The following is a 22,880-nucleotide window of genomic DNA, read 5'->3' as shown; positions in this document are numbered from 1 at the left end:
TCCCCCTGACCCATTGCACCCAGAATAAAAGGATTCATGTTGTTACATTTTCTTTCTTTTCTGCTCTCTGGAAGCAGGCATTGCTCCTTACTAGAGAAGATGTTTGAGATGCTCCCGCTGACCTATTGCCTTGTCTATGTTCCAAGAACTCGAACTCCCCAGGCACCACCCCAGACTCTTTCTCCTCTGACACTCGTAATCATTGAGAGGTGAAGACAAAGAGAAGGAGTCAGGGAAGAAGACAAGCCCTGGAGAAAACGAGGATGCATGTTGAGGATTCTTGTTCCTGACACTCCTGCTGCCCTCAACCAAGCCATGATGGGGGCGGGGGGGGGGGGGTGGTAATGGATCCACCCACTAAATCCACCCAGGACCCAAAAGTACGTGATCCACAGAACTTGAACCCGAAAGAACCCCCACAAAGAGATTTCATAGAACCAACGATGGAAAACTCGGTTGTGTACATTTCTAGCAAATCCAAGCTCACAGGACTTGCTTGGTTGGTAATGGAGAGCCCTCCCCTCGCTGCTAGGGTGTGGGGAAGGTGGATACACTTTTCCCAACTCCCCAGATACAGTCAAAAACCCACTTTCTGCCACAAGTCACAAGGTTGGTTCGGCTGGCTTCCCACAAATCTGGTTCTGAAGGAGGCAGACAGCTCCTCTGAAAACACATTCATTCTCTTCTCCCATTTGATCTTTCTTCCACATGCTTTTTGGATTAACACTGGCATTTTGTTTCCATCTGTTTTCAACTCTTGCTTAGAAACGTCCAAGTCAGCCTCTAGCCTCTACATGGCTGGGGGGGGGGGGTCCTCTGCAGGGCACTGCTCCCCAGCAGGGTCCGTGGAAGATCACCTGCTCATCCTGCTTCCAGTCCACAAACACCGAGTGAGCACCCCCTGTGTGCCAGGCATGGCGCTATCTATCAGGCGCACCAAGGTGCCATGTCACGCCGCTGGGCAAAATTCAGCACAGCCTCCTGTGCACTTGAGCAAAAGCTCACATCATTACAGTGACCCGTAAGCTGTAAGATACCCTCCTTCCCCCCTCCCCACAGCCCTCTGACCTCACCTCCTGCACCTCTCCCTCTGAACCCCAAAAGCCACCCTGGCCTCGCTGCTGTGCCGTGACCACGCCTGCCCCCTTCTGGCTTGATGCCTTGCTGTTCCCTCCTTTCCCCACCCCGGAATGTCCTTTCCCCAGAGTGGCTAACTTCCTCACCTTCGAGCCTTTGTTCAAATATCACCTTTCCACAAGGCTGATACTGACAATCCTGTTGGAAGCTGCCACCCTTCACCAGCACACCTGACCCCCCTTTTTACCCGCTCTAAATGTTCTTTCTCTGCAGCACTTATCACCCTACTTCCTTAGCCCGGTTCCCTAGAAAACGTAATTTAAAGGAATACGATCCAGGGAAGTGGACATGAGGGAAAAGGGGGTAGAGCACAAAAGCAGGGAGAATAAACCTGAGGGAAAATGTTTCCAAATGCCCACAGTGTTGTAAAAAGTGAGGGCTGGGTCGCACAGGACAGCTTCAGAGAGTCTGGATGAAGCAATGCATCTCCAAACAATCTGCCCAAGAGAGAACGTAGCCTTCAGTCTCTGTCTCTCATTGGTCAAAGTCCACCCTGTGGGTCTGAACACCCTCATACATCCAAGCGATGTGAAAGCAGACGAGCCCAGAGGGGGCTCCTCACCTTCATGGGAACAGGAAGCCGCAGAGTGGAAGGTGGGAGTTGAAAGATGCAGGACAGGCACCGGGCGAGTGCCTATGGGGCGTGCCTGGAAGCAACCTGAGGGACACTCCTTGCAACTGGCCCCGGAGCTGTAGGAGTGGCAGCAGTGGGTGGCCCCGGGACTGCCTCAAAATGCAGGCACCAGTGGCCCCAGGCTGGCAGGCACAGACCAAGCCATTGCCAGGCCAGTCCATGGATCCTGACTGTGCATAAGCTGAATCCTGCATAACCTTCCAATATGGCATCCATCTCCCCCAACTAGAAATTGAGTTCCACAAAGGCAAGATCTCTGTCTCCTTGTGTTCCCTGATGCACCCCAGAAGTCTAGGAAAAGGCCTGGTACAGGATAGGTCCTCAGCATACTGTTGAAAGAATGAAAGGGCAGTGATAGTGAAGGAGGTACAGACCCTACCTTCAATGAGCTTGCAGAGCCCGGGGGACATAGACAAGCCAATGGCTCAACGCGGTACAAAACAGGAGTGCAATTCGGGTGGCAGACCAGGCGGCTGCAGGAATACTTACCAGAGCTGTGGGCAACTGATCTCTGAGACCTGGTGATTTGACTTTAGAGGCGACAGGTTATGCCCAGCCTGGTGTATCCCATAAAACAAGGACACTGGAATAGAAAGTTGAGATCTGGGCTCTAAGCCCAACCTCGGCTGTGAATCGGCTGTAGGACCTTTCGAGAGTAATCACTATTTATCAAGTACTCACTTTCTGCCAGATCACAGTAGGAGTAATTTACTGTCTCAGTCCATTTGGGCTGCTCTAACAGAGTACCATAGACTGGCTGGCTTATAAACAACAGAAATTTATTTCTCACAGTTCCAGAGGCTGGGAAGCCCAAGGTCAAGGCGCCAGCAGATTCGGTGTCTGGTCTGTAAATGGCCGTCTTTGTGCTGTGTCCTCACAAAGCAGAAGGGATGAGGGAGCTCCCTGGGTTCCCTTTATAAGAGCATTAATCAGGTACAAGAGGGCAGAGCCCTAATGGGCCTAAAGGCCCCACCCACTGACACCAACACTTTGAGGGGTAGGTTTAATAATATATGAATATGGGGGGAGAGGAGGCCCAAATATTTAGTCCATGGCATTTACAAGCATCTTTTATTTTATTCTTACAACAATTCTTTGAGAGAGATATGATGATCCTCATTTAATTAGACAGGCATCTAAACTGAACTCAGAAATGTTCAACTAACCTACCCAAGTTCTCCTGGCTAAGAAGTGGCAGAGCTAGGATTTGAACTTGCAACTTCTGCTGCCAAAGTCTAAAGCTCATAAAAACCGCCCTCTCGCCCCATACGGCTGAGTCTTGGTGCCCTCTTTTGTAAAATGGAAAGATTAGACTACCTAATCTTTAAAGTCCTTTCCTGCTGAGCTGCATCCTAAACATGTCAAGGTCAAAGAGAAGTGATCCAGCCCAGACTTGGTGGCAAGTGATTGGATACTGCCTAGGACAAACATACTCATGGTATACGGGGGGCCTGCAGCCAGGTCTGAGTCACCAGCAGCCTCCGTCCAGCCCCAGGCCAGTGAGCATGAGGCTCTCTATGCCACACACGAGGACATGCACAGGACATCAGCCTGGCCAGGGAAGAGGGACCACCTGAGAAACTTGACTCGATGTGGCATCCTGAAGGTACACATGAAGACAGAGTGTCTCCGCAGTTCCAAGTTATGGAACGTGATTGTTGAAAGCCTACCTACTCATCACGGCAGAGCCTTAACATTTGCAGGCTACCAGCGCAAGTGCAGACAAAGCCTGTGACTCGGCTAATGCATCTCAAAGTCTCCATCATCGGTCCAGATGACCACCGTCCCACAGAAATGTTACGTGAGCCACATATGTCATTTTACATGATCTCGTGGCCACACTTTAAAAAGAGGTGAAATTAATATGGATAACATATTTAGTTTAACCCAATCTATCCACGATATTATCAATGCGGTGTGTAATCCATATAAAAGCATATTGAGACATGTTACGCTTCATTTTTCATACTAAATCTTTGACATCGAGTGCGTCTTTTACTGAGAGCACCTCTCCGTTCAGAAGCCACATTTCAAGCGCTCAGTACGAATCAACATGAACCATGTGAATTACGGCCTGCTGAATTGGACAGTGCGAGCCCGGCGTCCTCTGGTGCTGATGGGGAACACACACATGCATGCACACACTCATGCCAGAGCAGCACAAATAACAAGGAACTTGACCTGGGGGCAGAGCTGGGAGCAGGGGAGGCCCAGGGGAAAGACACCGACCTGAATTCACGCACACAGAACGCACACAAATGAGAGGAAACCAGCCCTTCGTGGGGACAGAAGACATCTGGCTTGCTGCCCTTTGAAGTTCAATTCACCTTCGGATCTCAAGAGTAGCGGGCCAAGAAAAAAATACCAGAGGCCCTCAAACGACTGAGGCAAGAGGTCAGAGTTCCTTGGTCAGTTCCTTGGAAAATGAGATTCATATGAGATTCGGGAGAGGGGAGAAATTTGTCAAAAAATCATAAAGTTAACAATTTGTATATTTAAATGGTGTCAAACCACAGGAGCCTGGCGTCCTGACACATTAATGAAAGCCTCAGCTCCATACTCATTTACACGGAAAGTAATTGCTGCTCGAAACAGATCCACAGAAGCAAAGGGTAGCAGACAAAATGTGTGCTTTTCAAAACCTAAGGACTCGGAGACTGCTGGGGGGATTGTGGTTTTCCAGGAATGGGATGGAATGAAACGGATTTTTAAAAGAGAAAGAAAGAAAAGAAAACGCTTCCAACCGTCCTTTGTAGCCTCCCCCACTCCACCCCACCACGCAAAGCACTGAAGGAAGGGTCTGCCACCTCCTGTCCGCCACCAGGAGAAGGGAAAAGGCTGGTAGCTCCCAGGGCAGACGCCCCCCGGGGCCCGGCCTCCCGGCCTCTCCCCCTTCAAGAGCGAAACACATGGGCGACGCCTCAGAACTGCACTTGGAGAGTGTTTACTCGCTGCGTTTGTGAGGCCGAGACTGGAGCCACATGGAAGGCACATGCAGGATGTGCTGTAATCATCTTCTGTTTATAATTCTGACAGAAGGATGGCAGAGTCGAGGATGGGATTGATCCGGTTCCAAATCTATTTCCTGGAGTCAGATTTAAAAGAGAGATGTTAAGGGCAGAGTCTCTAACGATGTGGGTGCGTCGCAACAAGTTACAAGTTTATTTCTATTGGTGTTTGTACAGATTTTTTAAATCTGTTGCTTTCTTCTCACACGTTCAGCCCAGCCCCGCCAGAGCCCATGGAACTCTGCAAACTGCCTCCTCTAATACATTCTTATCAAATTCAGAAAAATCTGATTTTCTAAGAGTTCATTTACAGGACAACAGTCCCCTTTCGCTGTAATGCCTTTATTGTCTTTTTATTGTTATTGTTCAGATTTTAAGTGTTACCATCTGACAATCTTGTTCATTCTCAGTGATGTTAAACACCCATCCAATCATAGTCTGGTTTCCAAGTTTCTCCTTGAACGACCAAAGCTTACAATGGGTCTGCTCACATTCTCTGGCACACCCATGTAAGAAGACGTTTTGAGGTCTGAGGAGTCTCTTGTCTGAGCTGGCCGCTCCCCTGGAGCTGCCTCTGAGTCATTGTTCCTCTTTGTCTCTCTTGATTAGGATGGGATGTTTTACAGCTCTTGCTGGGAAGTAGATTTTCTGGGCTCCCTAGCATGGCATTTAAATTCTAGTCACATGCCCCAGGTAGGAAAGCTGCCAGGCTATGAAGAAAACAGGTGAGCTGGAAAACCAACTCTAGGGACGACTAAGGGTAATTACTACCATTGCCACAGCACTTTACAGTTTACAGAGTGATTTCGTACTTGGTATCTCGTTTACCCTCACAACCATCCCAACGATATAGGGTCTTAACCTTCTTTTTACAGTGAGGAAACTGAGGCTGGGATTGCTGACACATCTCCCTAGGGTCACACACGTAGCTCACATTGGAGCTGGGAATGGAAATAGCTCTTCAGACAAGAAACCCAACCCAGCTCCATCCATGGATCTTCTCCTGTAGGCATCAGCAAGTAATCCAGACCGCAGCATGTGAGACATGTTTAATCACAATGAACACTGCCCCTCTTTTGCTTAATGTATTTCGAAGTCTCTTCCCTCATTGCCTTTTGATGGTGTGTAGGTAAAACCATTCCAGTGTTCATCCAAAATGAATACAACGAGAGGGAAAAAGTAGAACTTCAACCAACTATGTATTGAGGGTCCACTGTGTGAGAGAAAACGTGATGCTTACTGTCAAGAAATTTCTATCACATGAGCAGAAGAGCTATGGATTGTGGAGAGTTAGATAGCAACACAGAGAACCACAACCAGAGTCGTCACCAGGTCAAGGCGTTCGATGCAGCCCGGGCTGGGGGAGAACGCGGAGATTTTGTGGAGAAGGAACATGAGTAAGCCCTGGGCGGGGACTCCCCAGCTTCCCTAAAGACAAGTCACTAGGAGTGCTTATAAAAGCACTTGCATCCAGAAGGCAGGAGAAAGGCCTGATAAACCTGTGCCCCAGATGATCCCTAACATAGGGAAGGCTCTGAGCCCTGGGAAGCATGAGTCAGCTCCACAGGCTTCGCCGCGGGAAGGGCTGGGGGAAGGGCAGAAAATGTGGTGAAAGAGATGGAGACAAGGTGAGACGTACAACTTAAGACAAATACGAAAAGAAGACTTAATTCCACCGTGAGGGCAGGGATGGCAAGAAGTTGGCAGACAGAAGGGCAGATGGAGGGAGGGGAGGCTGGGCTCAAGGAAAGGACTCCTCGCACCTGGCCCTGACACCACAGCTGGGTAGGGCCCTCCCTTCAGGTGCGTCACTCAATGGACCTGTACTGGAAGCCCGTCCTGGGGACCATGGCCAGTGCTTGTCCTCTCGTTTCCAGCTGAGGAGCCAGCAGGGAAGAATGATGTAAATTGCTGAATGAACATATGATTTTGCTCAATACCTGAACTGCTTTTTCTTTTTCACTGACATGTATCCATGACCGAGCCCTAGGAGACCCCAGGGATATGGTCCCAAAGGAAGCCTCTAGCAGCCATGGTGAAGGTGGAAAGGTTCTTGGTCTAGGGAAACTCTGTGGATTCGAAGCCCAGTTCCAGGAGAACGTCACAGGGCAAAATCATGTTTTGGTCCTTGGTTTCTTCCTCAATTAAATAATAATAATAATAATACCTAACCCTTATATAGCACTTACTACATGCCTCGCATTGTTCTTTGTATTTTTACATGTTTTAGGCCTTTTAATTCTCACAACAACCATGTAAGGAAGGTTCTGCTATTGTCCCTGCTTTCCAGATAAGAAAACTGAAGCACAGAGAATTTGTCAGGTGCCCAACAAGTAATTGACAGAGGCAAGATTCAAACTCAAGCGGTGTGGCTCCAGAGCCCAAACTTCCCCACCGTCCCCACCTCCTCTCTCAGAGGAACAAAGTCTAGCCAACACAGAGAGAACAGGTATAACTGTAAGTGAGCGTGTCAGTGTGCGTGTACGGGGGACGTATGAGAGAGGAGAGATTGGGTGGTGAGTGGTACCACAGTAGATTCTAAGACAGAAGATGACTCTGGGCTAGGGTGCATTAGGAAGGCTTCGTGAAACAAGTCTATCCACCTGCCGGAGAAAGCCCAGAGGAGTGAAGGAGGTGCCTCTGGATGGCAGATAGGGGATTTGGGGTGAAAATGCTGAGCACACAGTGGGTTCATTCATTCGATTTGGCAGCCGTTTAGTGAGTTCCTGGCATATGCCAGGCCCCGGTGCAGACACAGGAGACACAATGGTGAGGCACCCTCCCTGCCTTCGTGGGGCTTACGGTCTAGCAGAGGAGACGGCCAAAAAAGAAAGCCAACAAATGAAAAGTGATGGAGAATAAGAGTCAGGTGACTCTTTTAGCTGGGGTGGACGGGAAGGCCTGTCTGAGGATGAGTCGGCCCAGCTATAACCTGACAGGGCCTGGTGGGTGCAGGAAGTGAAAGACCAGCGTGATTAGGGAGCACTGGATGGGCAGAGGTGACGGAAGGGAGGGCGGGAGACAGACAGCACCCCGAGGTCCCCAAGAGGAGACTGGAGAGTGGCGCTGTGGGGAGACATTGAAGCCTCTAAGCAGGAAACAGACATTATCCAATTTATGTTTTAAGAAAAAATTCTCCGGCTGCCTGTGTGGAGAGTTAGCCTGCAGGGACCCAGTTAGGAGGGTACCGGGAAGGGTGGTGGCCCGCCAGGTGGCGCCTGAGGGGGGGTGGAGAGAAGGAACGTGACTGGAAGCATATTTTAGAAGTAGAACCCACAGGCGCTTTGCTCCCACCCCCATGGAAGGCAGGTTGCATAGACACCAGCATGATTTAGACCCCGCGTGGATGCCTTATTTACCAAGCCTAAGTCCAAAGAGGAAGGCGAGAAAGACCACACGCTTGCACGGTTTGTGCGGGTAGGAAGGACAAACAAAGGTTCACCCTGTTTTGGAAGAAGTGGGTCTATGCCACTCTCCAGGTACACACCACAACTCTGAAAAGTGGACGCGAGACGACAGATCCTCTCAAGCACTTTCCAACGAACCGAATTTAGGGCAACGATCCAAACAGAAACAATGGGTGTTCTGTGCAGAGCTGAGCAAGGTCCTCATGGTTGGCGCTCAGGCAGACAGACAGCTGTGGTGACTGAGTGTGTCCCGGGCCATGGCGCCAAGCCAGGAGACCCTGGGCAGCAAGCCGACTCACAGAGCCTCGGAGAGGAGGTGGCCATCAGGGACGACACGGCCTCCTGAGAGCACGGCACAAGGGATGGGTGCTTGGGGCTCCGAGGGGAAAGGGAAGTCCAGGGGCAGCTCCGTCTGTGGCCATGGACTAACCACCAGGGACAGGGTCTTCTGAAAGTGGAGGAAAGCTGCCATCAGACTTAAAATTCTTAGTGGTATATTTCATTGTGAATAGAATTTTCCTTAAAATTTTTTTTTTATTCTTATTTTTTAGAGAGAGAAAGAGAGTGAATGGGGGAGAGGGGCAAGCAGGGAGAGAGAGAGTGAGGGAGAGAGAGAGTGAGGGAGAGAGAGAGAGAGAGAGAGAGAGAGAGAACCTCAAGTAGGCTCCATGCTCAGCACAGAGCCCAACATGGGACTCGATCCCACAACCCTGCCATCATGACCTGAGCCGAAATCAAGAGTCAGGCGCTCAACTGACTGAGCCACCCAGGCGCCCCAAATGTTCCCTTTAAATAAAACCAGTAGGTCCTAGCAAATTATTTTGCTAGCTTCCTAATTCTTACTCCTTCATTTATAAATTGACAACAGAGCTTCTCACACTTTAACGTGCACATGAATCACCTGGGCAACTGGTTAACCTTCAGACTCTGGTTCAGTAGGTCTGGGGTGTGGCCTGAGATTCTGTATTTTTTTAAATATAATTTATTGTCAAATTGGCTAACATACAGTGTATACAGTGTGCTCTTGGTTTTGGGGTGGATTCCCGTGATTCATCGCTTACATACAACACCCTGTGCTCCTCCCAACAAGTGCCCTTCTCAATGCCCATCACCCATTTTCTCCTCTTCCCCACGCCCCCCCACCAACCCTCAGATTGTTCCCTGTATTTAAGAGTCTCTTATAGTTTGCCTCCCTGCCTCTCTGTAACTATTTTTCCCCCTTCCCTTCCCCCATGGTCTTCTGTTAAGTTTCTCAAGTTCCACGTATGAGTGAAAACATATATCTGTCTTTCTCTGACTGACTTCTTTCACTTGGCATAATAGCCTCCAGTTCCATCCACATTGCTGCAAATGGCAAGATTTCATCCTTTCTCATTGCCAAGTAGTATTCCATTGTATATATAAACCACATCTTCTTTATCCATTCATCAGTTGATGGACATTTAGGCTCTTTCCATAACTTGGTTATTATTGAAAAAATATGGAAGCTTCACGAATTTGTGTGTCATCTTTGTGCAAGGGCCACGCTAATCTTCTCTGTATCGTTCCAGTTTTAGTATATGTGCTGCTGAAACGAGCACAAGAGATTCTGTATTTTTTAATGTTTACTTATTTATTTTGAGAGAGAGAGAGAGTGAGCAGGGAAGGGGCAGAGGGAGAGAAGGAGAGAGACAATCCCAAGCAGGCTCTGCACCGTCAACACAAAGCCCGACTCTGGGCTTGATCTCATCCACTGTGAGATCACGACCTGAGCCAAAATCAAGAGTCCTGCTGTTTAACCAACTGAGCCACCCAGGCACCCCAAGATTCTGCATTTTTATTAGTTGTCTGGTGACCCATGCACTACACCTTGAGTAGGGAGGCTCTGGCCCAGTCAGATGTCCCTTTCACTGCCCTTGAATCCCTTCCTCGCACCACTTTGACTTCAAAATAAAATTAGTTCATTCACTATTTATTGGAGTAACAGTATATACAAAGCATGGGTTGAGTGTTGAGAGAGATACAGAAATAAACATAATACAGTGTTCCTTTAAGCAAACTGCAAACAGGCTTGGTGGAGAGATGGTTACCAACATAGAGTATAAAGCCTGCCCTCCCCCAGGCCTCCTCCTACATTGGAATTATAATGCATTGCCCCACGTAATCCCCACTGCACCCTGAAATAGGAACTGTCTCTATTTTACATACAAGGAAAACCAGGCTAGGAAAAGTTAAGTTGATTTTTCAAGCTCACACAACCATTGAAAAGTCGGATTTGGATTTAAATTTGGATCTGTCTGGCCCCAAAGTTCAAATTCTTTCCATGAAGCCATACCAAGGACATAGATCTAAGTATAAATACCCCCAAACACTGGGCCTTATGTGATGCATGTAAAACAAGAAACACAAAGACCTTGCTGGAGGGGCTCAGCAGGTGAGGTGGTAGGTGACAGAAATTTGGAACTATAGTGTATTCACTGAATTGGACTGGGTTACGAGAAAAAAAAAAAGGCAGCAATAAAGACTTCACATTGAGAATATTTTTTAATGTTGCAGAAGAGAGATCGGTTTCCTTGTTTGTTCATAAATTCTCCTTTTATGGACTGCAGTTCCAAAGTCCGGGAAGCCACTTGCCCAGCCAAGAGAAGCTGGCATCTCTGGCTCATGGTTCCAGATGCTCCCAGACGTTTTGTGTGCAAGCACCCAGAGAGAGGGCTTCCCATCCCAGGAGCAATCTTCTATTTCACATCCGCCTCGGGCCCAACAGATTGCCGAGCTCAGCCTGGAAACCCAGGACGTGAACGTGCTTGGTACCCAGCCCTGTCCAGCTAAATTGGCACCCACGTCACGGTGGGGTTTCCTTCCACGGTCACAATCCCTTTTCAGGGCCTCTTGCTCCAAGTTTTGCCCTCTTACGTACACACAGATGGCTCGCTCTCCGTGCCCGCCAGCCACTGCTGGACTGACCACTAACGAGGAGCCCCCCGGGGCGGCCTGTCTGGGATTCAGAAATGACTCCACCTTCTCTGCCGCTTAGTCATTGTTATTGGGACGGGGACAGGAAGACCAAAAGCCATGAAAATGCAAGTCGCTATTGCGAGAGCCTCTCTTTACACCGCCACCCTCGGGGCTCCACCTGAGCCCAGCGCTCCTGAACGGCGCCAAAATGTTCCGTGTCATCTTTGGAACAGGAAGGGCAAAGAGAAACAAGATGGTGTGTCATTAAACACTGAAATACCTGGAAGTCAGCGCCAGAATTAGGAGAAGGTTTAGTCACATTCTCTATTTCCTGGACACTAATGCAGGCTTTCTATTTCCTGCATGGGACGCAGTGAGCTGAAATGCGTTAATTAGTGAAAGTGTCCTATGGACGCTCCCAGACAGGCAATGCTTCCCAAAAGCAGAGAGCAGCTTCCTCTCTGGACCTGTCGCTATCCCTGTTCCCCATTCTGGGGACAGAAACCACAGCAGGTCAACCAGTGCAAAAAGGCAGCTTGCGTGGGGGCCTTCGCACATCCTGGATCACCCTCAGCCCCGAGGACAAGGACGGGGCCTCCCAGAGCTATTTTTGTTCAGTCACCACACGCTCCCAGGTGCCAACAGTATGTTTTGTCATTAAGTAAATGTAAGAGGGACCTGAGCACCAGCATTGCTTTTGCCAAACATTGTGGAGACACTTTCTGGAATCGCTGAAATCCCATTTCTTTCCACCAGCTGCTGACTACAGGGGCCAAGGATGACACTTTAATACAAATTGAGCCCCTTCCATAATGAAACGAGTTGGGTTTTAGGGGTGATTTGTTTAAAAGCCACATCGTAAATCAGCTGTCAGTTCTTCTTTATTCCAGGCCTGGCAGGCTCACCTTTACACTGAATTAATCGCATCTGAAACTTGACCTCCTAGCCCCAGAGCCTGCTGGAAACAACATGTGCTCAACGACTTCCAGTCAAGGCAGCAAGAACTTAAACTGTTCCACATTTTTAATAAATGGGCCAGGAACTCACGGGGTGACTCCCATTGACCTGGGTGCTCAACATATTGATCAGATGAAGGGGACAGAGACAGGTCTGCAACATCCAGCTCTGGGCGAACATTTGCTAACATTGGACAACGCCAATTCATGTTCTTAAGTACAACCAGAGTGAGTCTAAGCCTGAAGAAAGGCCCAGAAACATTACATGAATTGCCAATAACCACTCAGCTAGGTGTTGGGCGGGGGGCGAGTGGAAGTGCTGAGGAGGGAGGGAAGGTATTACAGGACCACCTGCCAGGGAGAGGGGACGGAGCTGGAACTTTCTGTGAGGAGATGGGCCTCAGGGACCCCTTCCGGCTTCTTAGTGCTCTGATGCTAAAAGAGAAATCTGATTATCCAGGAAGAAGGAGCTTTGGAGCTCACTGCAACAGGGCCTCAGAGTCGATGCCGTAAGCCAGCCTTGATGAGGCACTCTCGTGAGCCAGGCCTGTGCTAACCACTGCAGACATGAAGATAATGAAGACAAGCTCCCTCCTCGCAATGAAAATGGATGTGATGGTTTAATCCGATGAGCAACTACTACATGCCTGGGCTGGTTCAGAGATACAATAAGGAACAAGATATATGGCCCCTTCCCCTGAGATGCGCACCGTCCAGCAGGGACGTGTGACACCGTCCAGCAGTGTGTGTGACAGGGACCATGACAAGGTGTCCTTGAAGCCCACAGGAGGGCCACCCAGATGTGGGTGCTCAGGGACATCTTTTTGGAGCAGGGGGTGTTCAACAGACTCCCAACGATGAGCAGGGGCTCACCACACGGGGGTGGGACACAGGGGAGGGGCACACAATGCTGTCACAGAACTGAGAGGAGGCCCCGCACTTTGTAAAACTATAGGGAACACAGTAAGACTCGAGTATAAAATGCGGGTACAGGTGAGACAGAAAGCGGATAGCAGGCAGGGCCTCTGTGCACAGCGCACAACAGGTGCGTCATAGCGGTGTGAGAGGAGCATTATGGGTACGCAGAGAAGAGAGCCATGGAATTCACTGAGGATGGCCCAGAGAAGTTTGTACAAACACACACACACACACACACACACACACACACACACCCCTCCTAAATGATGGCTAGGCATTTACCAGAAGAGATGAGAAGACAAAAACTGTTCCAGGCAGAGGAAACAGCATGTACAAGGGTATGGGGCACTTTGAAAATAAACCCTATTCTCTCCCCCAATCCCAGGTGGGGTCCAGAATGAGCAACACACCATGGACCAAATTCTGTGCTGCAAGGTCATATCAAGGTCAAGATTATGAATCCTCAAGCTCCAGAAAAAGTGGAGGGGACTGACAACAAGCAATGCTTGCTTACATAGGCCAGGGTCCTCACGCACAGGGACCCTCTTGCTGAGAAGAGCCTCTATTTCCGAAATCAGAAACATGGCCCAGCCAACTGGAAACATTTCAGGGGGACCTTCAAGGAATAACTTGAGGGGGAATCACTTCTTTGGGGAGGTTCCTACAAGAAGATGTTGCCTCATAAACAAAATAAAAATACCCTTGAAACAAGGACCCTCCAAAATTATGCCAATTTGATCCGCAGCATTCACTCCATACTAGGCACTGCACAAAATGCTCCAAAGGCTATCTCGTTTCATTGCTCATCACTCCGACAAAGGGTTCAGGCTTCCTGTCACTTTATAGAGGAAAAAACTGAAGATAATGTCCTGCCCAAAGTCTCAGGACCACCGGCAAATGGCATCTGGGGAAGGACCAGGGCCCTCCAGCCACACTTCCCCCCATTCTGGCCTACTTCTCCCCACAGACAGGTAACAGCACCCCCAAACTGTCTCCCACCACGTCACTGGAGAAAAACACACAGAGACCAGCAAGAGAACGATTATGTCATAAATATGTGGGTACCAAAGAGATCACTGTGGGGTTTACCTGAAGTTTAAGCCTTTTTACCTTCGCAAGCAGTGAATGGCAGCCAACTGTCCTCAATCTGTTGAAGATGAAGATGCCTCTTCCAGGGGGCATCTGGACCATCTTGCCTGTGAGATGCCTTCATTCTCCTTTCCTTGCATGTTCCTCAATATGCCCGTCTTACAGCTGAGGAAATCAAGATTCAAAGCTGTTGAGTATCTTTTCCAAAGTCTCACTGCCGTTCAAGTGCTCAGGTCGGGATTCAGAGTAGGTTCAGGAACGAAGCCTGCCTGCAGCACCTGCCACCTCAAGGCAGAATGGAAGGGAACTGCGGATCTTCCCAGAAGGAGAGTCCTCAGAGCCCGTGAAAGAAAGCTAAGCACCCACTATGCAAGGCCTTTCACTAAGAGAAGCTGTAGTTTACAAGGATGCTGACAGGCCTATGCTGCCAAACACAGGTTCTTCCACAAAAGAAAAAAAAAAAAACAGTCATGAGTGCCAAAAGAGAGAGAAAGAGGACGTCTGCAGATGAACAGAATGCTTGCTCTTCCAGCCAAACTTATGGTTCAACTTTCCACTCTCGAATGCCATTGTTGGAAAGTAACTTACACCGAGGATCTTTACAATAAAAGACAACATAAATAAAGTGTGGGGAAGGATGGGCCCCAAGGGGACCTGGGTGGAAAGCAAGACGTCACTGGGGGAGGGGAGGTCTGAGGAAGGAGGAGGCCATCTGTGTAGACTTGCACGGATGAAAGTTACATTGTAGTTCATGCCCTACTGCACAGACTTTAGAGCTTCCTGTAAATCTTGGTCAGAGTGCTGAAAGGTGATGTCAGAGAAAGAGCACCAGACAGAAAGGAGGCCTGGGTTCAAGTCCCAGGCCTACTACCATTCCAGGAGTTATGGAATCTCCTCAGTCCTTCATTTTCTTTGTCCGATACGTGTGAGCATTGACAGCAATGGGTTCTGGGCAGACCAGGAGTGTCTCTTCATAAGCTGTGTGATCAATGGGATTTCACCTCTCTTAGCCTAAGTTTCTTGGGATGAAAGACAATGATGATGATACTATGAACTGATGACAAATAGTCTTTCTCATAGAGTCATTGTGATTATCAAATACATGCAAAACCTTAAGGCTCAGTCAATGAAGCAAGTGCTGCTCCCAGGGCAAGACCATGGGCAGTGGCCAAGGGTCTAGGAGCAGGGCTAGGGGCTAGTGTGTGTGGGGTGGTTCTGTACACATTGTAGGCCTTTTGCCTACAAAAGAGTCCCAAATTGCTACACATTTGATGGAAGGAAGAGGAATCACTCTCTTCAGATGGCAAGAAATATGAAGTAGGTACATGGGAAAGGATTCAGCCACTTGGGCCAGACTAGAGATCCCACCAGTCACCACCCAGAAGCAAGAGCTCCATGGAGCTATGGAGACAGGGGCGTTTGAAGAGGTATCTCTTTCCTGACTGGACCAACTTCCACAGAAAGTGAGTCAGGACAACCCCCCTAAGGAGGTCATAGCTCCCTGAGGCAGGGGTCATTTCTTGTGCACGGCTGGATCCCCAGCACCCAGCATGGAGCTGGCACATCGTGGACTCTGATTAAATACTTGCTGACTGACTGAATGATGAGAAATGGAAAGGCTGAGGGAACAGAAATCCCAGTGAGCAAGTGAATGAGGGGGCTGAGGACCTGACGTGGCTGGATTGGCCTCCACACCAGGGATGCCCTAGAGGTTGGGGTGATCAGGAGAACTAAGGGTAGCACTGAGAAAAACCAGACCAGAGAGGAAAGGGTCAGTCTGTGAGTCACCTGTCCTTCAAACCCAGGCCCTGTTGGAGGAGGGAGCTGAGGAGTGTAAAACTGTGAGTCAGCAGGTTATCTGTGTTGCTACCTTCTGAGTCACCTCTTGACCCCCTGTGGACCTGCCCTCCCGTGTGAGAGGGTATGGGGGCTTGTGTACATCCGTGTGTTTATGTCTATACCAACACACTCAGCAGACAACAGCAGCCAGGATGAGTCAAGAGCTTCTCTCACGTTTTATTCAAGCTGTGTTACTGGGCTGCCCTGTCAGTGACTCACTGCTTACCTGCCCTCCCCCAGGAGAAATGCCTTCCAACAGAGGTGAAGCTTGGCAGGCCTCACAGTATGTCAGGGGCCATGAGATCTGCTTACGAGCCAGGTTCTGTCAGTCTCCAGGAGCACATGCTTCCTCCAGGCCCTCTGTGGGCGCCCCAATGAAAAGGAGGTCCAGGCCCAAGGCTGAGCACATTGCTTACCCTAAGCCCTACCAGGAACTCTCTCCCCTTCCTCAAAAAGTCCTCCCTAGTCTGCCCCTCTCTTCCCCTTACCGCAACCTGCTTCTGTGTCATCTCCTAGGCTACAGTTGTAGAAAAAGCAGCTCTTCCATGGCCATTGCAATCTATTACCAGAGAACTCTTGAAGGCCCCAATGCCTTCCAATTCCCTTCCCCCATCCTGCTAGAAGAATGCCTAGTAAATCATTCTTCTCACCACTGAGATCATTCCTGACATTACTACTGGATTAACCTTCCTCACATGTAGCTTACTGCTCAAAAACTTTCATCTCATACCAAATTCAGTCAAAATGTGTCTTCCTAACACTGTGTGTAGTTTGTTGCCAGCCACATGCAGGGTGGGAAGAACGAACTTCTGGCAGCTATGTCTATGCCATGTGGCCCTGGCCACAGCCAAGTGTTCAGGGATGAGCCCCTGACCTAACCTGGGCCAGTCTGAATCTCTTCTGTGAAATTCTGAATAGGGACTCAGAAATGCCAATCTCAGTCTGGACCAAAGGCTTGAGCAAGGAAGATGTAAAGACTCAGGAGTGGTGGGGGGGACCAATTTTCCCATGATGTGACCAGTAAAGCTTAGAAAGCATCTCCACAGTGACAGCAGGATAAAGCTAACATGTGTGGTGAAGCCGAGGGGAGAGGAAAATATATTGCCCTGTCCCTTCCAGTTCCTAGCTCCCAAGTCCAGTGCTACCCAAAAGCACTTTCTCCATTTCAATGTATAAACATGGAGGGTGGTGAAGGAAATAGATAAAAGTTCACTTATAGTAGAATATTTAATTAGAAAAATATTAAAAATTACATGGTATATAAAATAATATTTTAGAAAAATGTTTCCAAGGAAGGAAGAAATTCATTCAAACTAATTTTATTGAGCACCTACTATGGGCCAAGCATTAGAATTTTTCATTAGAATTTTTCACTAGAATTTCCAAAATCAGGTAGGCATGAGCCACACATGAAGAACAAGCAAGCAAGCAAGCAAGCAAGAGGGAGAGGGGAGGAGAGAGAGAGAGGGGGGGGGGGCAGGGAGGAAAAAAGAAAAGAAATTTATAGTGTCTGAAATGTTATTTATTCTTCTCTTTAATTTTTTTAAGTTTACTTATTTATTTTGAGAGAGAGAGAGAGAGAGAGAGCGAGCAGGGGAGGAGCAGAGAGAGGGAGAGAGAGAATCCCAAGCAGGCTCCGTATTGTCAGCTCGAACTCACGAACTGTGAGATCATAACCTGAGCCGAAACCAAGAGTCGGATGCTTAACCGACTGAGCCACCCAGGCGCCCCATTGTTTATCACTCTTCTTATAGGTGATGATTCTTGATCTGAAAATGATCTTCAAAGGCCTTGTTTACAATTATACCCATCACTTGCACTTCTTGCCATGACTTCTTGTATGAAAGGCAGGATTTCGCAGGCATAGTATCCTACCAACTGGATTTAACTCTACCTGGGAATCTTTTTTTAAAATTTTTTTCAACATTTATTTATTTTGGGGAGACAGAGACAGAGCATGAGTGAGGGAGGGGCAGAGAGAGAGGGAGACACAGAATCTGAAGCAGGCTCCAGGCTCCGAGCTGTCCGCACAGAGCCCAACATGGGGCTCAAACTCATGAACTGCGAGATCATGACCTAAGCTGAAGTCGGATGCTGAACCGACTGAGTCAGCCAGGTGCCCCTCCCTGGGAATCTTAATAGTGGTTCATAATTTTTGCATTAATTAAAATTTACATATTTTTTTAAGTTGTTAATTGCCTTAGACCATAACAAAACTGGCTTACCACGGACAAAGAAGCTCCCAGCCAAGTTGAGAGGATCTCTGGAAGCATCCATCATCTGTCTATCTCTGTCTGTGTCTCTGTCTCTTTCTATCTCTCTCTCTCATGTTTTTGGTTCCCAGATGTAGACTCCTATTAGGAAAGGAAAGTGGGGGGAGACCAGAGGAGGGAAAGAGAGCAAATGGATGTTCTCTGAGAAGTGCTTTTATAACAGCCACAAAAATAGCCAGCATCTATTGAGCACTTACTGTAGGTCACTCACTGAGCTAGTGCTTTCCAAATTTCTCTTATGCAATCCTCACAAACAGCCTGAAAGGTGGGCATCCTCACACTCCCACAGAGAAAGAAGCAGAGGTCTGAGTCCACTCAGCTAGTAAGTGGCAGGATCACTAAATTCACAGCCTGGGCCCTTAATCGCCAACTGCACTGACTCCTAGGACCCAAATGGATGTCTGGCCTCAGCTGAGCTATGGCCAAATCACACGGCCCGCGTCCATTAGCCAATCCAAAATCCAGGCCAGGCAGCGGAGGAGGAGGAGTCGCCGCTGTGGTTTGAGACGAAAAGAAAGCACATCACCACCCCAGGCTAAAGGCCTAGGAGCTCAGACCCAAGCAACTTTCCTGCCATCGTTTTGTCAGGCCCACTGCGCTCAGGCACTGAGCACAGCAGCACCCTCAAATCAGGATCCTGGAGTCCTGAGCTCTCAGGAAAGTCCCAAATAGAAAAGGAGCTGTCAACCAGGTCATTGTCTCAAAAGCCTAGGCCTAAATGTAAATGGGTTAAATTGCTCTTGAGAAGCCAGAAACCAAAGAGACACATGGTCCCCTCATACTCCTATTCCCAGAGGCCCCTAAACGTCCCCAGGGAAGCAAAAAAAGGAGCCATTGCACCCAAGCATCTTGTTTTGATTGTACTGAAAATATCCCCGTCACAGCTCAGACCCCGTGAAGACGAAAGGAGCATTCTCTACTCTGCGGGCAGAGCACAGAGCCCGCTCGCTGCACTCGAGGCTATGACAGTCAAGAATGCTTTCATACTGGTGCTTGGCTGCCTGATTCCTTCTGGAATGTACGGACTTTTTCCCTTTGATCTTTAATATGGCTGCTTGGAGGGACCAGGATCCGGGCATTTGTAGCTACTCCTGTCTTCTGATTGCGCCTCCACCCCAAGTTTTTGGACACACTTCTGCGGGTCTGCACTCGGTAGTCAGTCCCTCCGCCTTCCCTCTCATCTCCCCCCACTCCTAAGAGTGTGCCCTCCACTCCAGACCCTTGACATCCTGCCATCAGGCCACCTGTGACCTTCCTCCTCTTCTCAAGACTGCCTCTACCCCCAATACAAGGACCCAACATCTAGATGCTTGGAAACAAGCAACTGGTTAACTGGCTGGGTTTTTTGTTTGTTTGTTTCATTTGTTTTAGCTTTTCATCCAGATGTTGGTGTCACGTAAAACCAGCCTGGAAGTCCTGTGTTTTTTATTCCAATTCAGAGTATGTCACAATCACTAGAAGAAATAAGGTGCTGTTTGTCCTTTTCAGCACCGTACCCAAGAACAAGACCTGGGGGCCTAACCTGCCCAAAGAAATTCAGTTGTGGACACACCAGGCTCTTTTTTAAAGGGAGAAAGGAGGAGGAAAAAGAGGTAAAGGCAAGATTTTGGAGACTGCTTAATAGTGGGATGAGTGGTGGCCCCAGAAATACCAGGTCTGCATCTCCATAACCTAGAATGTTACCTTGATTGGAAAAGGTGTCTTTGCAGATGTAAGTTAAGTTAAGGACCTTGAGATGGAGATGCCATCCTGGATTACCTGGGTGAGTGCCAAGGGCCATCATATGTGTCCTTATAAAAGGGAGGCGGAGGGAGACCTGACACACACAGAAGCAGAAAAAGCTAGGAGAAGACGGAGGAAGAGGTTGGAGTAAGGCAGAGACAAGCCAAGAAATGAAGCAGCCACCAGAAGCTGGAACAGGCAAGGAGAGAGCCTCAGGAGAAGTACGCCCTGCTGACTTGGTGTTAGACTTTTGGCTTCCAGAACTGTGAGAGAATACATTTCTGTTGTTAATCCACCAACTTTGTGATAATTTGTTAACAGCAATCACAGGAAACTAATGCGATGCTCCTTTTTCCAAGAGCTACTGCAGACAAGCCTGGAGATGGAGGTAAAAAAAAAAAAAAAAAAAAGGAATAGGGAGAATGGACAGTAAGATCGTCTACACGTGGATCTGGGTGACGTAGGGGCTCTTATTACGGTCCTGACAACGGGTCCAGCGGTTCTCAAGACCTGCTTTGGCTCAGCCAGCCCTCCTTCCTGTGTGTTCCTAAGAGAGACAGGAGCACGAGGGAAAATAGCACATACGTGGTCAACATACCTCTATCTAAACATCTAACTGGGTTTGGGCCTGAAACTCCATTGGACAACCCCTAATAAGTTGACACACTGCCCCAATTTCATGGCTGAAGGGTCTTACCACCTTCTGGCCAGCTGTAGAAGGCCAAAGAGATGAGCTCCCACAAACCTGTGCGGGTTGGTAAACACACCAGCCCATTGTCCTCAAAGTCCTACCCATGAGTAAATATTGCTCAGTGTTCTGAACTGTGACTAACCTAATTAACAACTCATCCTCCCTGTCAGACACAAGAAGGGAAGTGGAAAAAGAGCTAGGCTCATCCTCCCGTACAAATAGGAACAATTTGGGAACCACAACCTCCCCGAGACTGTTGATTGAAATCTCTATTTTGGGACACAGGTGATGGGAGTGAATCACCATTCTGTCCATTTTAGCTTCCTTCTCTCATCTCCACCAAGGGAAGGAGATACTGAGCCAACTTTCCCTGGATGCCTACCTTATGCCATGTGCTATTCTAGGCACTGGGGATACAGTATTAACAGGACAAACACAGTCCCTGCCTCCACAAAGGACCAGAAATTCCCTTCTGGGCTTACTAAGCCTTCACCACTCCAAAACACAGTCCAAGGGAATTCACCCCAAGCTTAGTCTCTCCCAACTTCCAGTACCCTGCAGACATGCTCCCCACCCAGTGCCATGCTGGTCTGCAAACCTGAGAATTATAACTCTACAAAGAACCATGGCGGCTTAAGGGTATGAGAACCAGATAAAATAAACTTCTGTGAAGAGCACGAAACACTGTAAAATTACAAGGCATTTTTAATTGTAATCTATAACCAGTCAGGTCAGAGGATCAGAAAATTGTGCTGCTGAGGCCAAAACTTTGTGGTCTCATTAACTGCATTTATTCTCATGTCACATCCCAGACTTAAACTCCGAACAGCTGATTAAAACCAATAGAAATCAGCTGACTCCCATCCATCTTTTTTGAGGACCAGCCAATAGCCCTGGCTTCCTTTACAGAGGATGGCATGTTATTTTTGAAACATGAAAAAAGAACAAAAAAAGGACATTGTGCAAGGCCCAGGGAAATCCAAGTGTAAGAATAAGCAAGCTATATATCTAGAGGTAAAGGAGGAGGGAAGGAAGAGAGGGAAGGGGAGGGCGAGGGGAAGGGGAGGGCAAGGGGGAGGAGGCAAATATTTTTAAGTATGCAAAGGTTTGTTATGATTATTATGAATTAGAGCCGGGAGCTCTGTGAGTGACCATTAAGGGAGACTTTTTTCTCTGTTTGATCAGCCTGTCCATGAGCAAACACTAAACCTGAAGGTAGTTCAGAAACCAAAATAATTGTTCCAATTTACATTCATTGTTTTTTTGAAATTTGAAAATTAAGTCGAATGGTTCAGTGCCAGTCAAAACAAATCCGTTCTGACAAATTCCACGGGAAGTGGCACGAAGCTTTCCCGTCTAGGATCTGTGGTTACCTGGGTGGCACACATCCAGAACCAAACGTCTCTGTGCTCCTTCAGCCCAAGCTCGTCACTGACGCTCAAGAAACTTCCCACTAGACCACAACTCACTAGGAAGAACAACCATTGCTTGGGTCAAAATGAGTGGAAAGGGAACTGTGGTAGGAGAAACAACAATAGAAAAAAGAAGGGAGAGAAGAGGATGTGACGGAGATAAAAACAGAGCAGAACCTGTAATTTGAAGAAGAAAGTGGGGACATGCCACTTCGGAGGTTTGGTCGAACCGAATGAACTGAAGACAAAGGCCAGTGAAATGTTCCCATTCCCTGGGGCTTCATCTGGGTTAATTACGTCCTGACAGAACAGCCCGTCCAAGAGCTCACTTGGGTCTTTCCCAATCACACATTTGCTTGCTCGTTCATTCAACAACAATGTAGAATGTGCAGGGCCCTGGGCTCACTTCTAAAGAGGTGGAAAGGTGAGCACAAAGCTGAGGGCCGAATCTTGTGGAGACACGAGACACGAAGGTAAATGTACATAACACTAGTGTGACCTTCCTGTGGGAAGAATGGAGCTTGAGGGGGTGCATTTTTAAAAATAAATGTTGTCTCCTTATCAACAAATGAATCTCACACAAGTCCTCCTCTTATTTTTCTTTCCAACTGTCAATATTTTTTTTCTATTAATAAACTTTTCTTTGCTGATAAAAAAATAAATAAATAAATAAAAAATAAATGTTGTAGGGGTGCCTGGGTGGCTCAGTCGGTTGAGCGTCCAGCTTCGGCTCTGGTCAGGATCTCGTGGTTTGTGAGCTCGAGCCCCGTGTCGGGCTCTGTGCTGACAGCTGGGAGCCTGGAGCCTGCTTTGGATTCTGTGTCTCCTCCTCTCTCTGCCCCTTCCCTGCTCATGCT

The 22,880-nt window shown here is 48.3% G+C and overlaps 1 long non-coding RNA gene and 1 other non-coding gene across 2 annotated transcripts in view; both read right to left on the bottom strand.

Moving 5' to 3' along the window:
• Nucleotides 1–9,659: 9,659 nt before the first annotated feature.
• LOC122241632 lies at nucleotides 9,660–9,766 on the bottom strand. The gene has a single exon (XR_006221873.1). It is a non-coding gene; the product is annotated as a U6 spliceosomal RNA (small nuclear RNA).
• A 3,665-nt stretch (nucleotides 9,767–13,431) lies between these two features.
• LOC122240747 overlaps nucleotides 13,432–22,880 on the bottom strand; it is a 34,157-nt gene continuing 24,708 nt past the window's right edge. The window contains exons 2-3 of the long non-coding RNA XR_006220483.1: nucleotides 18,151–18,279; nucleotides 13,432–14,251 (exon numbers count right to left, since the gene is read on the bottom strand). This is a non-coding gene — a long non-coding RNA (uncharacterized LOC122240747). The remainder of the gene's footprint in view (nucleotides 14,252–18,150; nucleotides 18,280–22,880) is intronic.

The sequence above is a fragment of the Panthera tigris genome, chromosome C1, assembly GCF_018350195.1.
Source record: "Panthera tigris isolate Pti1 chromosome C1, P.tigris_Pti1_mat1.1, whole genome shotgun sequence".
Classification (NCBI taxonomy): Eukaryota; Metazoa; Chordata; class Mammalia; order Carnivora; family Felidae; genus Panthera; species Panthera tigris.
The sequence above is the reverse complement of the archived record's forward strand: the minus strand, read 5'-3'. Positions and strand labels throughout refer to the sequence as shown.